Source organism: Dasypus novemcinctus, chromosome 2 (assembly GCF_030445035.2).
Source record: "Dasypus novemcinctus isolate mDasNov1 chromosome 2, mDasNov1.1.hap2, whole genome shotgun sequence".
Classification (NCBI taxonomy): Eukaryota; Metazoa; Chordata; class Mammalia; order Cingulata; family Dasypodidae; genus Dasypus; species Dasypus novemcinctus.
Window position 1 is genome coordinate 38,233,936 of NC_080674.1, and position 18,389 is coordinate 38,252,324.

Genomic DNA, 18,389 nt, shown 5'->3' on the forward strand with positions numbered 1-18,389 from the left:
CAAAATCTCCATAACCATGATCTGAAATAATCTTCCATCTTTTAGTGTTGATAATAATCTAAAGTCAGACTGAATTTTGTTCCTCTGTAGAATTTTTTTGTTTCCTTTATCCTAAAAATAAAAAGTTTTCAGTGAATATTGAAGTATGGTCCTATTTTAATTCATTTTTTTATGCTATTGTGTGTGACCTTTCTATGTTTTTCTTTTTAATCACAGGAAGTTTTTACAAGGATAGTGACGTTTGTGGGTTCTCTTATCCCTTGGTTCTGTGATGCTTTACGGTGGAATGGTTATCTTTATATATACATGAGAATTGGAGAAGTCTTTATACTGGCCGTCCTGCTACAGGGCTGGCTTCACTGTGGCTGACCAGTGCAGTTGCCCTGGGTTCCTGTGCTTGGAGTGGCCCTGAGCATGGAGTTTAAAGCTCTACCACCACTATCTCAAATTTTAAAATAGTTTTACCTTTGAATTTGTGTTTTGGAAAATGAAATCCATTGGGACAATGGAGCACAAGTCAGGGTCTTGGACTCTCAGCTCACTTGCAGTCTGATCTTTCTCACCTCCCCACCTCCCTGGGATTGGTTCTTGGCTGCCAACTTCCCATGCTCCATCCAGCAAACACTGTGGCTCTCTTCCACCTGTGGGATCCCTGGTCTAGGTGCATGTACCCTGCATGTTGCGTCATGGGGTGGGGGCAGGAGGGCTGGGAACCTGTGAGGGTCTTCAATTGCCCCTTGAGAATCCCCATGCTTGAGAGATTAAATGCATGAGAGATTAAAGACATTATATAGCAAATTTAAAAAGCATTATGACAGGTCGAGAGAGAGAGACTGCAGAAGAAAGGAAAATCTTTTTGTCCTGTTTTTTGAGCAAGGGGCTCCACCGTTTATGTAGCTGACACCTGTCTGCCATCACACAATCACAGAAGTTGTCTCCTCCCTCGTAGCTTTAAAAGTCTCAATCCTAAATAGCTTTCTACAGAAAACTTTTCCTCGATCATGTCCACTGTCTTACTTTGCCTTACTTTGTACCATATTTTGTTACACACTTCACTAGTTCGCTTCTTCCTGCTACCTCCCTCTAATTCTGTTGTCTCTTCTGTGAGTGTGTGTGAATTGGTACTTTTCTTCTTTCTTCTGTTCTTCCTTCCATCCTGTCTCACATCTCTGTACCCCAAAGCCTTCTCTCATGACTGAAAGAATCAACAAGGGAAAGAGTAAGTAGCAGAATGAATGAACAAAAAAAGGAAAGAAAACAGGCAAGGATCTCCTTGTCATTGACTTTATGGTTGATAAATTTATTGTTTTTCAGTGTCAGTGACAGCTTTTCCCAATAGGGCCAAGACATTTATCTAGTACGCCTTCATTAAATGTCCCAAATAGGAAATTGACTATCTAGGCAGTGCATTCTTTCCACAAGAATGGATTCATTTGTTGAGATTTTTATTAAAGTCCTTTTCTTTCCCCAGCACTATATGATATGATAATATGCCCAGACTTTCTATTAAATTCTTTAAACTTTTCCACCTTTTATCACTTTGAGCTGATGGCTATAGTCCATAACTAGGCAAAGTGTGTTTTGTGTCCCCATATAAAAAGCATTCATCTTTGCTGTGACAAAAAATGCTATTCATGTAATACTTCAAGAATATTTTTAAGTTCCGCTTTAAAGATACATATCCATATTTTATGGACACATAGCTTTAGTGCATATTAATATTTGGGGATATAGTCACTTAATTCTTCCAATGTAAACCTGGGCATGCAAATTCAAATACTGATAACTTTTCTAGTTTTTTCCCCAATCTTATTCCTAAATAATGTGAATTACTCTGTGACTAATTGGTCAATACTCGTTTTTCTATTATAAATTAAAAAGCCACTTGGTCCGTTTAGCTGAGTAGATGTACTGTGATTGTTTAGCACCATGATCCAGCTTTCACACTATGTCACTTTTGCCTGCAGCTTCAAATGGGTGAGCCATTTGAAATTAAGCTACTCTCACTCCTTAGATAATTGCTGGAGCAATGTAGCACATTATTATCACAGAAGCTCTCATTCTGAGTAGATTTTAATGCACTTGTGTTTTATCTGTGGGAAAGGGCAGCAAGATGACCAGGGAAATTACCTGAGTACCTATGTTTAATTTGAACTGAATGTGATAGTAGTATTATTGCTGATTTCAGTCTCTCTTCCACTGGAATTTTCCAGTGCCACAAAACTAGCAGATGCAGAGCACAGTGACTGTACAGGTGAGGATCTGTTTGTGGATACACGGTAATTACAAGTGGTTAGGAGTACATGTCTTGAAAGGCATTTATATTTATTAAACATTCTTCTAGTACTTTAAGTTTTTAATAAACATTACTTTTCACAACAATCCAGTGATTTTATCAGTTAGTTATGCCTCAGTTAACCTAGCAAAATCAGTAGCCCAAAGATTGGGAAATACAAACATTTGCAAAGGAAACTGATTTGGCTCACAAATATTTGCTTCAAAATATTAATCTTTTTGAAATGATTATCATTATTTTAAAGATACAGAGATCACACAAAATGTTACAATAAAAATATCTAGAAAGAATTCCAATGAGTGTTGGATGAAAACACGGTTAAATATCCTTACATCCATGCCCATTCCTAGATGGCATTACATTTTGTTTAAATGCATCTTAAGAGTCTTAACCTCTGTTAAACTGGAAATCACCTCCATGTCTTACTTATCCTTGCAGTTTTAGTGTCTAGCAGAAACCTTGACATATAATATATATTTGTATAATATAACATGGTTAACAGAGTACTTTCAGGTAAAATAGCTTTCTCCTCACACAACCATATAAATAGATTGGTATGATATTGTGTGATCATCATTTTACAGTTGAGGAAACTGAATTTCAGAACAGCTAACTTATTTGCCACAGGCCACATAAATAGTAAGAGGTTGAACTAAGATTTGACCAATTCAGGTCCTCCAATTTCTAGCCCAGAACTTTCCTCCTAATTCTCAGTGGGAACATTCTGTACCATATGTTCAGTGGGATATGGGAGGCTCAAGGCTTCAGATGGGATAATTGCTCCCTTTTGATTGGCAGAACACTAATCAGGAGAGCTAATCCCACATTGTATGTGCAACCATAGTCTCAGAACCATTTTTTACTCCTCCTTTCCCTGTACCTTCCTTGCCCCAATCAATTAAGTCCAATTGATTTTATTTTCTAAAGATCTTTGACAGTTTTATTGTTCTTCCCACGATCCAACCTAATTCCATCCTAATTCTGACCCTCATCATACTTTCCCAGGACAAGGCTGAAAGCCTCTCTACTAATCTTTCTGCCTTGAGTGTTTCACTCGCCCCTGCCATCCTACAATTATTCAGTTCATTCCAATAAATATTGATTAAGTAACTACTATTTCCCAAATATGATGCTAGGTTAAAGGATTCAAAGGTGATTGAGAAGCACCCCTGACACTTTACAAGAATTTCACTGCCTAGTGAGGAAGACAAACACATAAATAGATCATTTCAGCCCAATGTTGCAAGTGCAATGACAAAAGTACATAAAGGTAACTTTGGAGCATAGAAAGTATCTTAAAATTGCTATCAGAGGGAAGTGGATGTGACCCTAGCAACTGGACTCCTGTCTACCATATAGGGGGTCCAGGATTCAATGCCCAGGGCCTCCTGGTTAAGGCAAGCTGGCCCATGTGGCGAACTGGCCCACAAGGAGTACTGGTCTATGCAGAGTGCTGGCCTGCATGGAGTCCTAGCCTGCGTAGAGTATGTGAAGGAGCACTGCCCCACTCAGGAGAGCTGCCCCGTGCAATGAAAAGAGACAGAGGAGAGACAACAAGAGATGCAGCAGACCAGGTTGCTGAAAAGGCACAAGAGAATGATTGCCTCTCTCCCACTCCGGAAGGTCCCAGAATTAGTTTCTGGAGTTGCATAATGAGAATACAAGCAGACACAGAGGAACACACAGCAAATGCACACAGAGAGCAGACAACGGATGGAGGGGGAGAAATAAATTAAAAAAAAAAATCTTTAAAAAAATTGCTATCAGAGATTTGACAGATTTCATCTTAAAATTCTTCAATGGTTGTCACCTGCCTACATCAAAGAATGCAAATGCAAATGCGTATAGGTGTTTAATATGTGTGAAATGGACAGGTGTAAGTTAATAGGGACTGATGGGGAGTTTGGAAACTGTGGTGGACTTAAAAGTACATATCTGGATGAGAGGGGAGCTGTTTTCCAGCTCTAGCCAATTGTGACCAAGTAAGGCTCAATGAAACTAAATCATGTTTTTTTGTTTGTTTTTAACCAAGGGAAGCTGGAAATCTAGAATTTGGAAATCTCCAAATTTTTAATGTTTTAAAATTTGTAACTAAAATTGAAAATAAAAACTAATATAAAAAATACTATGAGGGCCAACTAAAACATATCGTAGGCATTCAGTTTGTGATCTTTGGCCTATTAAATAGAGTCAAAACTTTTTAGCAAGTTTCCAAGACTTTGCACAATCTGGATCAAATCAACTTTTCCCTTTGAGCTTTTAGGTCACTCCACACCCAAGCACACTGTGGTTTCTGGAATATACCTTCCACTCTCTTGCCCAATGTCTTTGCTTTCTGGCTTGACTGCTCCTCTGCTTTTCCTCACCAACCTGTTGAAATTTCACTCACCTTTCAGGGCCAACTAGATGTCAAGCCCTATGTACATGTCATTCTTGCACTTTTAAGGTAGAACTAACTTCTCCTTTTTTCTCCTATAGCAATTTATTGCCATCACCAGTAGAGCACTTGTCATAATGTATTGAGCACATTTCACACGTGCCAGTCTTTCTTGAAGACTGAGCGAAAGTAGCCCATCCCAGGCATCCTTGTATTTCATGCACTTAGACCCATGCCAGACACTTATTTGTACTGAATTGAATGCAGTCAAATCCTCCGTTCCAGCTACTATCAATTCAGAAGGCAGGCACACACACACAAAATGGAACTCTGACTGAAATGCTGGAGACACCCAGAAATTTCTTTAGTAGTTCTTGGGAACAGAATCACATCCCACACAAAAGGCATGTTTGGTTCCTAACCCTTGGTGAACCCATTTCCACCTAATTTATGTAGTTTTTTATACTTCTTCAAGTGTTCTTTTTAAAATGCACATTAATTATTTTTTAGTTTAACTCGTTTATTTTTAAATATTTAAAAATATCAAATCTAAGCTCTTCAATTAAGATACATATATGGAAGTCTAGTTTTTTAAACCATAAATAATAAGCTTTTTCATATGCACTGTTGATGCCATCCCCATTGTTTTTTTCTGAATCTTGAATTTATTTCGTCATTTTGAAGAAGTATCTAGCAACTTCTGTTTTCCATCTTCTGAACTACTTTTGGTAGAATTGGAATGGTCTGATATTTAAAAGCTTTGTTGAATTCCCTTGTGAAAACACTTGTGTCTGGGACTTATTGGTGGTGGAGCTTTTAAATTGCCTTCTCAATTTCTATTACAGTGATTGGTCTGTTTAAACGGCCTGAATCAATTGGGGATCAATATTGGTAATTTGTTTTTTCCTAGAAAGTATTTATTTCCTCAGGCTCTTCCAATTTATTTCCATGGAGCTGGCCAAATGATCTCTTTTCTTTGAATTAAAGCATGAGGGTGAAGTAGGAGCCATCGGGGAATAAGAGTGCTCGAGTGAAGGTCTGGTGTACATGAAAGTTCAGTAAGTAGTGAGAGAGTTTGTGGCACGGTCAAGAAGCTGAAGGAAATTTAGTGGCCTTTACTACAACTTGTGAGAAGGAGAAAATAAAGAGGTGAGGTCACATAAATGAATCAACAAACACCTGAGTAACAAACAGGTGGTAAGGAGGAGAAAAGGGCATGTGAAGGAGTTTGGACTATATCCCCTAGAGCAGAGGTTCTTAAACTTTTTTTTCCCCATGGACTCTTTTGCCAGTCAGGTGAAAACCACAGACCCCTTACTAAGTCCACACTAGAATGTGTATTATTTAACAAATGTATCACACCCCTGACCAACACGTCTCCTCCAAGATTAATGGTTTCTTGAATTTCAATTCAAGTTCAGAAACTCCTTATTAAGAACCCCTGCACTAGAGAATGAAGCAGCTCTGAAGCATTTTACATAACAGAATGACATGATTAGCCTGGAGTGTTAGAATAAGCCTACTGATTACTGCATGCATGGGAAAATGGACCAGAAAGGGACAGGGACAGTATTCCCAAGAGATAACAGTACCCTGAACAAGGATGGGAGCCCCTAGGGTCTGTATCCGCTTTAAAATCCCACCAGTCATGAGATGTTCTTGGTGTCAAATTATTTATTTCATACTACAATGGATTTTTTCTTTCATTAAAGATTCATATCTGTGTATATAAGTAATATGCTTATACATATTACTTATATATGTATAATATATTAATATTACACATATATGTTACAGACATGAAACATACAGTATATGTGTATTTAAAAGTTTGAAGTATTGGATTCAGAATTCAAATGGGTGACAGGAAGTTTGCTGTGTTATCTCAGTCTATATGGCTAGAATAAATTTGTTTTTTTCAAGTGTTGCTATTCTATACCACCATGACAGCATCTGTATTAGTTTTCTCTTGCAGGCGTAACAAATTATCTCAAATTTAGTGGGTTAAAACAACATACATGTATTATTTTCTAGTTCTCTAGGTTAGAAATACCACATGGGTTTCAATGGGCTGAAGTCAAGTGGTCAGCAGAGCTGAATTCCCTTCTGGAGGCCCTAGGGGAGAATCTGTCCTTGCATTTTCCAGCTTATAGGAATTACTTGCATTTTGGGCTGACTAAATCCTTTTCACATTACATCAATCAGACTGCCTCTTCTGCTGCCTCTTCCACTTTCAAGGACCCTTAAAATTACATTGGACACACCCAGGTCATCCAAGATCATCTCTCCATTTTAAGGTCAGCAGATTAGCAACCTGAATTTCATCAGCAACCTTAAGCCCTCCTTTACCAGGTCAAATAACATATTTTAGGTTCCAAGGATGAGGACAGGGACACATTTGGGGGGCATTATATTGCTTACCACATTATCTATCTGATGGCAATTTATTTTAAAATCATGGTGATGTGGGCTATGGGTGGAAGGCTCTTTGTCTCTTCAGAGATAACTAAGTTGTTTGACTTGTGGGTGTGGAACGGTGGGGGGCTGCAGTCCTGCCCTTGGGGACTAGCAGCAGCTCCAGTCCCAGGAAATGTTTAACAATGCGGGGGCTATAAACTTTAAGTATTTAGGGGAAATGCAAAAACCAAATATGCTAAAGGCTTATCTAGAATGTCTGGAGTCCATGCTAAAAGCTTACCTAAGATGTGGAAGATATATGCTAATTGAAGCCTATTGAGAACTGAAACAAAGGGACCATTTGGCCTTTCCTCTCTGTATAAAAGACGTTTGAAAATCTTGTTCGGGGCTCGGGATTCAAACTGAAAGCTCCCGAGTCCGGCCGGCCGTCAATAAACCATTTTTCCTTCTCAAAATCATTCCTGAGTCCTGGCCTCTCTATACTCAAATAATTGAACTTCTCTTAAATTCCACAACATTTTTGGCGACTCTGGTGGGACAATAAATGAAGGCCAGAGACGGTAGCATTTTGCTGCCCCTTCCAAATCCCCGAGGAAGCCGGGAGGACTTGGGTGAACCCCAAATCTGGGCGCCCCTGGATTAAATTTAATCCAGAAAAGATGTGGGCTCCACCAGAATCTTCCTGACAAAAATCGAGGGCAATGGAAGGTCTGAAGAGAAAGATTCTGGGAACGAAAAAGAACTCCGAACATGGAAGAAGGTAAGACTCCCCGGGTGAGCACAGTCTGGAAGGCCCTAGTTTAATTGCTAGGAAGGGGAGGCTGATCACCTCCCGAGAGAACCCTAGTAGCCCCAGAAGGCTGGGGGGAAGCCGTTCTCTCTAGGCTTGGGAAAAGGAGGAAAACCGGGGAAAAGCCCTGGTGTTTTGGGTTTGTCTAACTGCATGTTAGAATCTGGTACTGGTCTTATATCCACTAAAGGAGTGGAGTCTCGATTTTAATAGGAAGGGTATTTATAGGTTCAAGTCCTAATATCCTGGAAATTGGTCTAGATTAAGGAAAACAAAACTTGGTTACAGGAAAATGGATAGGCTTTTCTGGTGGAGCTTGGTCTGGATGTAAAGTTTAAACAGTGGAAAAGTCTAGCTGAAATCTTTTGTTATGGTGCTAATTTGTGAATGAATTCGCTTTATACCAAATGTTAAGTGTTCTGAGGTTTGTGATGGCTGTGGGGGCAGCCGTGGTGAAAATAAATATATAAACTTGTGAGTCAGATTAGTGACCTTTGTGCTTCTGTCTGTGTCAGCTCAATGTTAGTGTTGGAGTTGTGTCCTTACATAAAGTAGAATTACAGCTGAGCTGGAGCCCTCCCTTGCCATTGGCAAGGGGGTGAAATGATTCTGGGGCAAAAGCTGAGGAGTCTAGATGTTTGTGCATGTTCTGCTGTCTTGTCTCTGGTCTGGCCCTTTGCCGGGGCTTGGAGGCCATCTGCGTCCGTGCCAAGCACCCAAGTTTGTTGGGAATGTCCCAGTCGGGGCGGCTGGGTTCCTGGGAGAGTTGCCAAATTTGAGTAGGTTCTGTCTGCCCATTTTGGCTGAAAGCTGGAAAGGGGGGAGCGGCTTGCCCCTTTCCAGTGAGTCCACCCTTCTATTCATAAGCCGCATTCCTGTTTGTTGTGCACCCGACTGCCTGAAAGGGGGGGAATTGAAGGAGGTGAAAAGCAGAATCAGAATAAATGCAGTAAATTTCCCTCCTTAGGGTGTCAAAGCCAAAATACGTTTGCATTCTGCTCAGGTTCTTAGAAGGTATTGTAGTAACCTTAAGTGAGAGAATGTGTTCTGTGAAGGTAAAATCTGTCTTAAGGGTATAAATAATTATAAAAGTTTTACAAAACATTGTTTAAGGTATTTAAGTGGCTAATTGCAGAAAGTCATTATTTAACAAAACTGAATTGATAATAATAATAATAAAAGGCAATTTTATAACAAACTTTTTCTGCAGCCAATCTCCCCTGCCAACTTGCTTCCAAAAAAACTGTTTCTGGTATTACATGCTACTAAGTATTTAAAGAGAAGAAAAGTTCATTATTTTAACAAACTTGTTTAGTATTAATGGCAATTATATGTTGTAAGAAGTTTGCCTGGTAACTTAGCATGTGGGATATATGGAGTGTGTTTTTATTGTTAAGGCAACAGAAGATGATTTTGTCCTAAGATAAAATGATTGATTATTGGAAAGAGTAGAGTGTGGGACAGAACCTGAATGAATACTGAAAGTGTAGAAGGTTTCTGGAAGGGAAATTTTTATGATTAAATTGAGTAAGATCAATATACAAAGAAAATATTTTATCAATAGCTTCTTGTGCTTTAACCTCATCATATCCTCAATGTTTGAAGAAGAGTCTTACCTCTTTTAAAAGAACATTTTATGTTCTAGAAATCAAATCCTGAAAAGTAGCCTTTTATTTCAAACTAACTGCAAGAGATTTATTCTTTTACTTTAAAGGAAAAATTAAAGTAATGGTTAAGTTCATTTAATATGTTATAAGTTGAATGAAAGGTATTTAAAGGTGTTATAAAATTAATAGGTTTTAAAAAATTAATAAAAACTGTAACTAAGAGTTAAAATCATTTATAAATGCATTTATATTATAAAACAGTGGAAAGACAATAACTGAGATTATAGCTGGGTGAATTTAGCCTGAAACTATTATTTAAGTGTAAATTCTACACTAACCTTTCCTTTGTTTATGGTTACTTCAAGCCTAACCTCACCCTTTGCCTTTGCCTATGGTTATTTCATAATTGAGAAGAGCTGGGACATCACTGTCTCCTCTTCTGGTATTAGTAACCCTTTCTCTCATGAATTCAAGTGTAAACTAAATAAATTGCTGCCTGATAGAATAAGGTTAAATGACCACTGGAGTTTTATTATCTCCAAAACCAAAAGGGGGGAGCAGGTAAAAACTAAAATGGTTGGAATGTGATAGAGGAAGCAGTTAAATCAAACTTTTGCATGGGAAAGTTAAATCTCAGATAAGCTGTAACTTCTGAAGTATCCAATCTATGGAAAAACAGAGGAAGAGCTTGCATGCTAGGCTTAGGGGTATAAATTGTGTCATTTTTCTTTGTTCGGGGCACCAGCCATATCTGGCTCTGCGCCCCTTCTTGCAAGATTGAGAATAAATTATTTTCTTCTCCACAATCTGGTGAGCCTTATTTCCTTCCAGAAGATTTCTTTCCAACAAAATAAGGTAATTAGTGGCTCTATTAACAAATTTCAGTAAGTAAAGGAAAGTCCATAAAAACTATGGAGAAATCTTTCCTGGGTTATGATTTTTAAAAAAATTAAGTAATTGTGTAATGTGTTTTAAAACCTGGTAGTCAGTATGCATGTGTTTTAAAACCTGGTAGTCAGTTATGCTTTTAAATTAATAATTTTCATAACTTAAAGAAAAGAAGTTTTTAGCTTCCTGTAAGGGAAAAAGAGAACATTCCTTGCATAAACTATTATGGTTTCAATTTTATTTAACTTGAGTGTAATCTCCCATAGTTAATTTATAAACTAAATTAACATATGTACAAAATCTTTACAGTAATGAAAATTGTAAGTTCACATTGGTGAAATTAGGCTAAAGGAAAAAGATTGTAGATATGCTCTCTTAAATAAAGAGTAAATTTCTTTCATTGGTAATTGTAATTTAGTAAGTTTCTTTAAACATGAGGTGTCTAGTCAATGCGGTTATAGTCAATTATAAGGAGTTTGTAAAACATCTTCCAAACTGAAAATGTTTAAATAGTTCTAATTGTAGAAGTCATTGTTAACTAAAGAAACTTAGATTGGTATTGGTAGCAGAAATAACTTCATGATAATAAACCTGTCTGAAGGCCACTGCAAAATACACATTTAAGTAAATGGTAATAAAAAGTTGTCTTGATTCTATTGGAAATATTCTGTTTTCATTCTAACAATGAAAAATAATATTTTTCCTCTATTACTAAAGTAAAGTACCTACTGTTATCTTCATAGTAAAATTGTGTAAGTAAATAGTCATTTGATATATGTATTGCGTTAAGTTGTTTAAAATATATATAAAACAAGGAATAAACTTTAACATTGTCAAACTCTTGTGCATTCAAACCAGGCCTTGTATACATTACAGGTGGCCTCTCCATGTGAGTTATTGGCTAGGCTGGTCACTGACCCCTCAATTAAAAATATGTGCTATATCAGTCTCTGGTTCTGCTCCTGAAGTCGATGGAAACTATATTGCAGTTTCAAGCTCCTGCAGCCAATAATGACTCGGTACAGCCAAGTGTACAATGGATATCGCCTCCAGACTGGCACTGTTCCATGGTGCCAGAGAGCACTATGCACCAGGCTAGTAGAATACTGGAAAATCTCTGGAATACTGGAAGGATGCTGCAACTTGCTCACTGCGTTGAAGAACATGCTAAGTGGAGCCATGATACCAGGAGACTGTAAGTAAAACTTAAACACAATTGGCATTATGGCCTGCTCTCATGGAGAGATAACATGTAAAGTATTACAAACCTGAAACTCAAAACTAATAATTGCAACTCTGAATCCTTATGCATTAAGTAATACATTAGTTAATATTAAGTGCTGCACTTTTATCCTGTACTAAATATATGCCTAATAATTGTAATGTTATCTTTTCTATTTTGGATCAAGTGCAGAAGTATATTAGACATGTTAAATTCCTGGTAAAATCATTTTCTAAACAGTTAATAACATGTCTATAGAATAAGGTGGCAGTCTCAGCCAGTCTCAGTTAGCAAAAGTGAGGCTTGCTTGCTGATGGTGAGTCACCTATTGAACAAGTCAAAATTGCTAGAAATTGTACAATGAAAACCAAGGTGTAAAAATCTTTATTCTGTAGTTCTGATCACTCCCACAGGTGAAAACTAAGAGTATTTCCAAATTAGTGTTCTAATCCTGAGTGAAGCCAGTTGCCCAAGGAGTACCAGTTCACCAGGAGCATCTGACAGAGCGAATGAGTGTCAATCATTGAACAGCTTGGAATGTGTCTTCAGACAAAGCTAAGTGTCTATTGCAATTTCTCTCTAAAGATGGATAACTTAAAAAAGAATATATATATGCTGTTCCCACCAGCTTTTAAGGAATGCCATCTTTATAGGCACCTAACCTTGTCTACCTCTGTAATCCAATGTGTCCTCTTTTAAAAACAGGTATTCCAAAATTTTAATTAAGTTTGTTTCTTTCAGAGTGAACATCTTATTAACCATATGAAAACTTCATCCAACTTCGTACAGAATGCCAGATCCATCTTCCTCCAGTTAGAATAAATTAAAGAGTTTTACACCTTATTAGGCAATGACTACAGCCCATGGCCAGCAGGAAGCAGTTACAGAAAAGAGATCGTCTCCCTTCAGCACCCCTTTTAAATTAAAGGTGTAAACTCTTTAAAAGTAAAATAAAAGTAATAGATGGATCTGGAACCTGACTGGAAATCCACGTGAGTGCCAGTGGCAGCAGAATAACTGCGGGAGGCCCCTGCCCAAGATTCTGCTGTCCAGAATGAAAAGTTCTAAACTTCTAAAAACGGTCCTGGATGCTGTACTAAAGACTGATAATCAGTCAAGACAACAAACAGCCATCCACCTCATAGCTCCAACAATAATTATGCCAAAGCTTAGCAAGTAAACTTTGACAAAAGGGGGGAATGATGTGGGCTATGGGTGGAAGGCTCTTTGTCTCTTCAGAGATAACTAAGTTGTTTGACTTGTGGGTGTGGAACGGTGGGGGGCTGCAGTCCTGCCCTTGGGGACTAGCAGCAGCTCCAGTCCCAGGAAATGTTTAACAATGCGGGGGCTATAAACTTTAAGTATTTAGGGGAAATGCAAAAACCAAATATGCTAAAGGCTTATCTAGAATGTCTGGAGTCCATGCTAAAAGCTTACCTAAGATGTGGAAGATATATGCTAATTGAAGCCTATTGAGAACTGAAACAAAGGGACCATTTGACCGTTCCTCTCTGTATAAAAGACGTTTGAAAATCTTGTTCGGGGCTCGGGATTCAAACTGAAAGCTCCCGAGTCCGGCCGGCCGTCAATAAACCATTTTTCCTTCTCAAAATCATTCCTGAGTCCTGGCCTCTCTATACTCAAATAATTGAACTTCTCTTAAATTCCACAACAATGGAAGTACATTTTTTAAAAGCAACAGTAGTTCCCAACATCCTATCTTTGTAAAGCTCCCTTTGTTCATCAAAGTCTTGCATGATTTTGACCTTACCCTTTAAATGGAACAACAAACAAATGAGGGTATGGGGAGGTCCAGAGCCTCATGCATATTTTAGACTGTTCCCATCTGCAAGTTTTATGATTGTTTTAAAGTTTGAAACCTCAAAATTCTTTACGGAAACGAAGCATTTTTTTTTAGGCAGTTACAGAGTGACTTGTTTGGCCTTTGCTGCAATATAAAGAGAAATCAGAAAAAAAGTAATCAAAATCAAACCAGAAGTATTAAGTAAGGCCTCTCAAAATGTTGCAAATAAGCAGGTTATTTCAGCATATAGTAAAGTAACCAAGTGCAAATATTGGGTCAAAATCGTGTCAGTTTTGACTTGCTAACTACCTAGGGCAGCTCTGAGGCCAAGATAGAAACTTCCCTAAGACAAGACTATGCATATTACAACTCTTACTTCTCAGGACATTTATGGATTTAGGTATAAGTGGCACTGAAGGGACTGTGATATTTTCCTGAACATTTTGGAACATTGTTCATTCTTATTTTGACATTTTCTCAACTTTTCACAAAAAATAAGAACACTCTCCCTTACCCTTCTTATGCCCTTCCTTCTCTTTTCCTTATCTTTCTACCTTTTCATTAGGTAGAATTTCCATCAACATTTCTCAGTTGCTTCATTCATGCCTTTTACACATATCCTTCCTTTGCATATTCCTGTTTTGAAATAAAAATACAAGCATCTTTTTGAAAATCAGAGGAAGTAAAGGATCTATAGAAACCATTTGGTGAAGCCCATTCTTATGTCTTGGCAGCACAACATACATATCACTCCAGTCAGATGAAGAAATAGTTTGAATAATCTACACTGAAGATAATTCCATTTCACACATATTGATGCTACCTGCTTAACAAATTCAAGTTTTACACCTTTCCCTGAGTGCAAATACATTTTCCAGTCTCCTTTGTAGTTAAATATGTCCTTGGGACTGTGTTCTAGCAAAGGAACATGAATAGATAGATAGAAGAAGAAGAAGTATCCCTTGTAGACCTCACAAATAAAAACTTTCCACTAGTGTGCCTTCATACTCTTCCTCCTCCTTTTGGATGGAATAGAGAAGAACCCCATGATGATCCATGAAACCATCTGTTGAAGACAGCAGAGCTTCCATCATCTGGCCTCTCTTAATGATTGTGTTAGAGAACATGTTCCTACACATATTCTACTCCTGAGGGCATGAACCCATTGTGATTAGGAGTTTTGGTGAGGTTATTTCAGGTAAGGTGTTACCTAACTCAATCACAATGGATCTTACTCCTATTACTGGGGTCCTTTATAACCAGAATAAAATTCAGACACAGAGAGAGAAAGCCGCAGGAAGGAAGAACCCAAAGGTCAGTGGAACCCTGGAGAGAGGGGAGAAGCCAGAGGAGGCCACTACCTGTATTCCCATGGGACAGAGGAGCCCAGGACCAATGGTCTTGAGGAGGCAGCCCCAGAATGCTAGTCTCCAGAAAGAAAGCTTGCCTTGATGATGCCTTGACTCAGACTTTTTCTTAGCCTGGAAACCTTGCACCATTAAATTCCATTTTTTTAAGTCAACCCATTGCATGGTATTTGCTTGAGCAGCCAAGGAAACTAAAATAAGGGTCAACCAACCTCTCTTCAGTCACACAGTAAATATGAGTAAGAAATACACTTCAATTTATTTTAAGCCTTTATACATTTCTGGCTTTATTTTCCATGGAGGCTAGAATCACTCTAACAAATCAGTAGTATTTTAATGCCGAAACAGTCATTTTATGGATAATGTGTATTATTTCATTTCACTGACCCAAGTTTATGAAATCAATGATATGAAATCTTTGATATTTTCTAAGAGTATAAAAGGATGTGACTTTTTCCTTTCTTGCTATCCCAACTCCATTTTTATTTTATTGTATCTGTACAAATCCACTGTTTTTCTATCAGATTCCCCATTCTTTATTTTAATAGCACTATTTCCTTTCTAGGATTTTTCAACAGCAATTGAAATGTATTATACATAATTAAATAATCTACTTATCTGTGTCTTAGAGTTGGGTAAGAGAAATGAGAAGAGTAATTTTTCATGTGGAATCTCAAATGTATATGCTACATGACTTTATATTGAAAGATTTGCCCACTCTTTTATCTGGTCAGGAAATCACAGCCAAAATTTGATTATATACAATATTTTATTTTTGAAAATTATAATCTTAGGTCTTCTTTTTCCCAATGCAGTATACTTCAAGGCTGCTTTCTTCCACTCTCTGGCAACAGAGTGCATTCTGAATATGTCATTACTTGTATTTTTCCTCATAAAAGTAAAGTATGTGTTATATAAAAATTCAAACAATACGGAATTCAAAGAATACAAACAATTCAAACAATATAGAAGGAGTGAAATTTGACTTCCTCTCCTGAGGCTCACCTGAAGCAAAGTCCTCCTGTTCCAAAAACATAACCTGCTAGATTTTATGAAATTGAGGTAAGTTATAGTATACAAAGAAAATGCACTATTGAAAACAAAGTCATGATATTCTTCAAGGCCTGGTTTAAGGAAAATCTTATTCTTGGCACTAGATTTGGAGTTTTCCCTCCAGTGTGAGAGAGCCCCAATTGGTGAAGGTGCTACTGACCAAGCAAGATAATAAGAGGAGAAATGGAAAAGAGAAGAGGGTCATCATTTGGGGGAAAGCAATGCTTGCACAGATGCAGGTACTGTGGGACAAGAGAATTGTTTGTAATGCCTGTTATCTTAGGGGATTGAAGCCTTCCTCATGGTTGGGTATCACCAAGCAGCATGGTGGTAAAACTGGGTGGAAAAATTATAAGGACTATCTCTTGAAGTTCCTGCTTTCTGATAGATTCCACTTGAGTCTGCAGGCCCAGTATTGAGGAGCAGAGGGTATTACCGTGGGAATACTGGGGTCCTCTCCAACATGGGGCAAAGAGGTGTGTGTATCAGAGGAATGCATGTGTGATGCATGCAGCTAGGGATTAGTCAGAATATGTAATCCAATCTCTAAAGGGTAGCCTGGTGCCTAGAGCAGCTCTTTGGGATTGAGTGTCTTGCCTATGAAGTTTGTTAGTTCCCTCAGACTCTAGAGATCTATCAAATGCCTAGGTCAATAGTGATGACCACTAGGAACGGGATAGCAAATTCGTGACTTCTAAAGTGGGACTTCACATAAAAGACTAAACTGTAAGGCAGAAGAGAAGGCAAGTTGCTATGGAGAACCCTTCTCCAGCACCAAGGTCAGAACACTAGCCACAGGGGAGAGATAGGAGGTCTTGACTCTTCCTTCCTCCCCCAAAACACATGTGCAGAGCAAGAGAAACTTGAAGGTAGTAAAGCCACACCTTAAGCCTTGAGGGTTGGGGGCGGGGATGTACTGGTAAATGTTTAACATTGACTCTCTGGGAGAAAAAAGAAGCAGCATGGATTTGCAGTGTTTGCCCATTTAATTAGTGTAATGGCCCCCATCATGGCCAATTTCCAGCCTCCCGAAGGAATCATTGAATTCCTAGTTGGGAAGAGATGTGCACAATGGGCTCTTGCGTGCTGGTTCAGACTGGTTTCAGCACACAACTGGGAAGGGTGAGAGCTTTGAGTATAATATGGGACTTTTAATAAACCTAGTACTTGAATTCTTGGATCCATAGCCTAATTGTAATAGCAGGATGAGGAATTTCCCCAAAATGGACCTCAAACGAAGTATAGTTAAATGTGAGCTGAATCTGAAACAGCTGACTGGTTATTGGGGTGTACAGAGGCAGAATAATGGCCACCCAATCCCTAGAACCTGTGATTATGTTACTTTACATGGCAAATGGAACATTGCAGGTGTGATTAAGTTAAGGATATTGAGATAAGAAGATTATTCTGGATTATCCAAGTGGGGACAATGTAATCATAAGGGACCTTGTAAAGGGTAGAGGGAGTCAGAAGAGTTGAAGAAGATGTGACAACAGAAATAGAAGTCAGAGTGATGTGACTGCTGGCTTTGAAGCTGGAGGTAAAGGGCTATGAGCCAAGGAATGCAGGTGGCTGCAAGAAGCTGGAATAGGCAATGAAACAGATTCATCCCTAGAGTCTCCAGAAGAAATGTCATCCTGTTTGGCCCAGCTCAGTTCCTGCCCAGTAAAACCCATTTCATGCTTCTGCTTTCCAGAACCATAAGATAATAAATTTGTATTGTTTTAAGCCGTATAATTTGTGGTAATTTCATGCACCAGCAATAAGAAATTAATAAAGGATAAAGCCTAATGGCTGGAGGCTGGGGTTCAATTCCTCACCAATGAAGTTGGAGTAGTTCATGCCATAAGCCTTTTCTGTGTGAGAAGTATCAAGGTTGATACCGGTTGTTTATAACTCTAAGGAAAAGGCCATAGAAAACTTTCTCTTCCTCTAATGTATAGTAATCTGCCACCAGTTTAGAGCCTTGGAAAGAAAGTTTCTCAGCTTGGCTTCCTAGCATACAAATTAATTTATATTCCTATAATATGAATGAAACTTGAAGAAATCATGGAGAGTGAAATAAGCCAGACACAAAAGGGCAAATATTGTATGATCTTCCTTATAGGATATAATTAGAAGATGCAAATTCAGAGTTAGAAACTAGAATACCATTATCAGGAGCCAGGTGAGGTTATATAATGGGGAGTTAATTTTAATTTGTACAAAGTTGCTGTTCAGGGTGATGGCAAACTTTTGGTAATGGATGGTGGTGATGGAAGCACAACACTGTGGATGTAATTAACAACATTGAATTATATATTTGAAAGTGGTTAAATGGAGGATTTTAGATTGTATATATTACCATAATAAATTTTTTAAAAAACCTTAGAAATATTCAACATGAACAGTGAACTGTAATGTCAGCTATGGACTCCAGATAAGAGAATAATTATAATAATATTTTCATCAATTGTAACAAAAGTACCACACTAATGCAAAGTGTTAGTAAGAGGATAAACTGTGGGTGGGGAGAGTGTGATATATGGGACCTCTACTTTTGCATAATTGTTTTGCAAACCAACAAC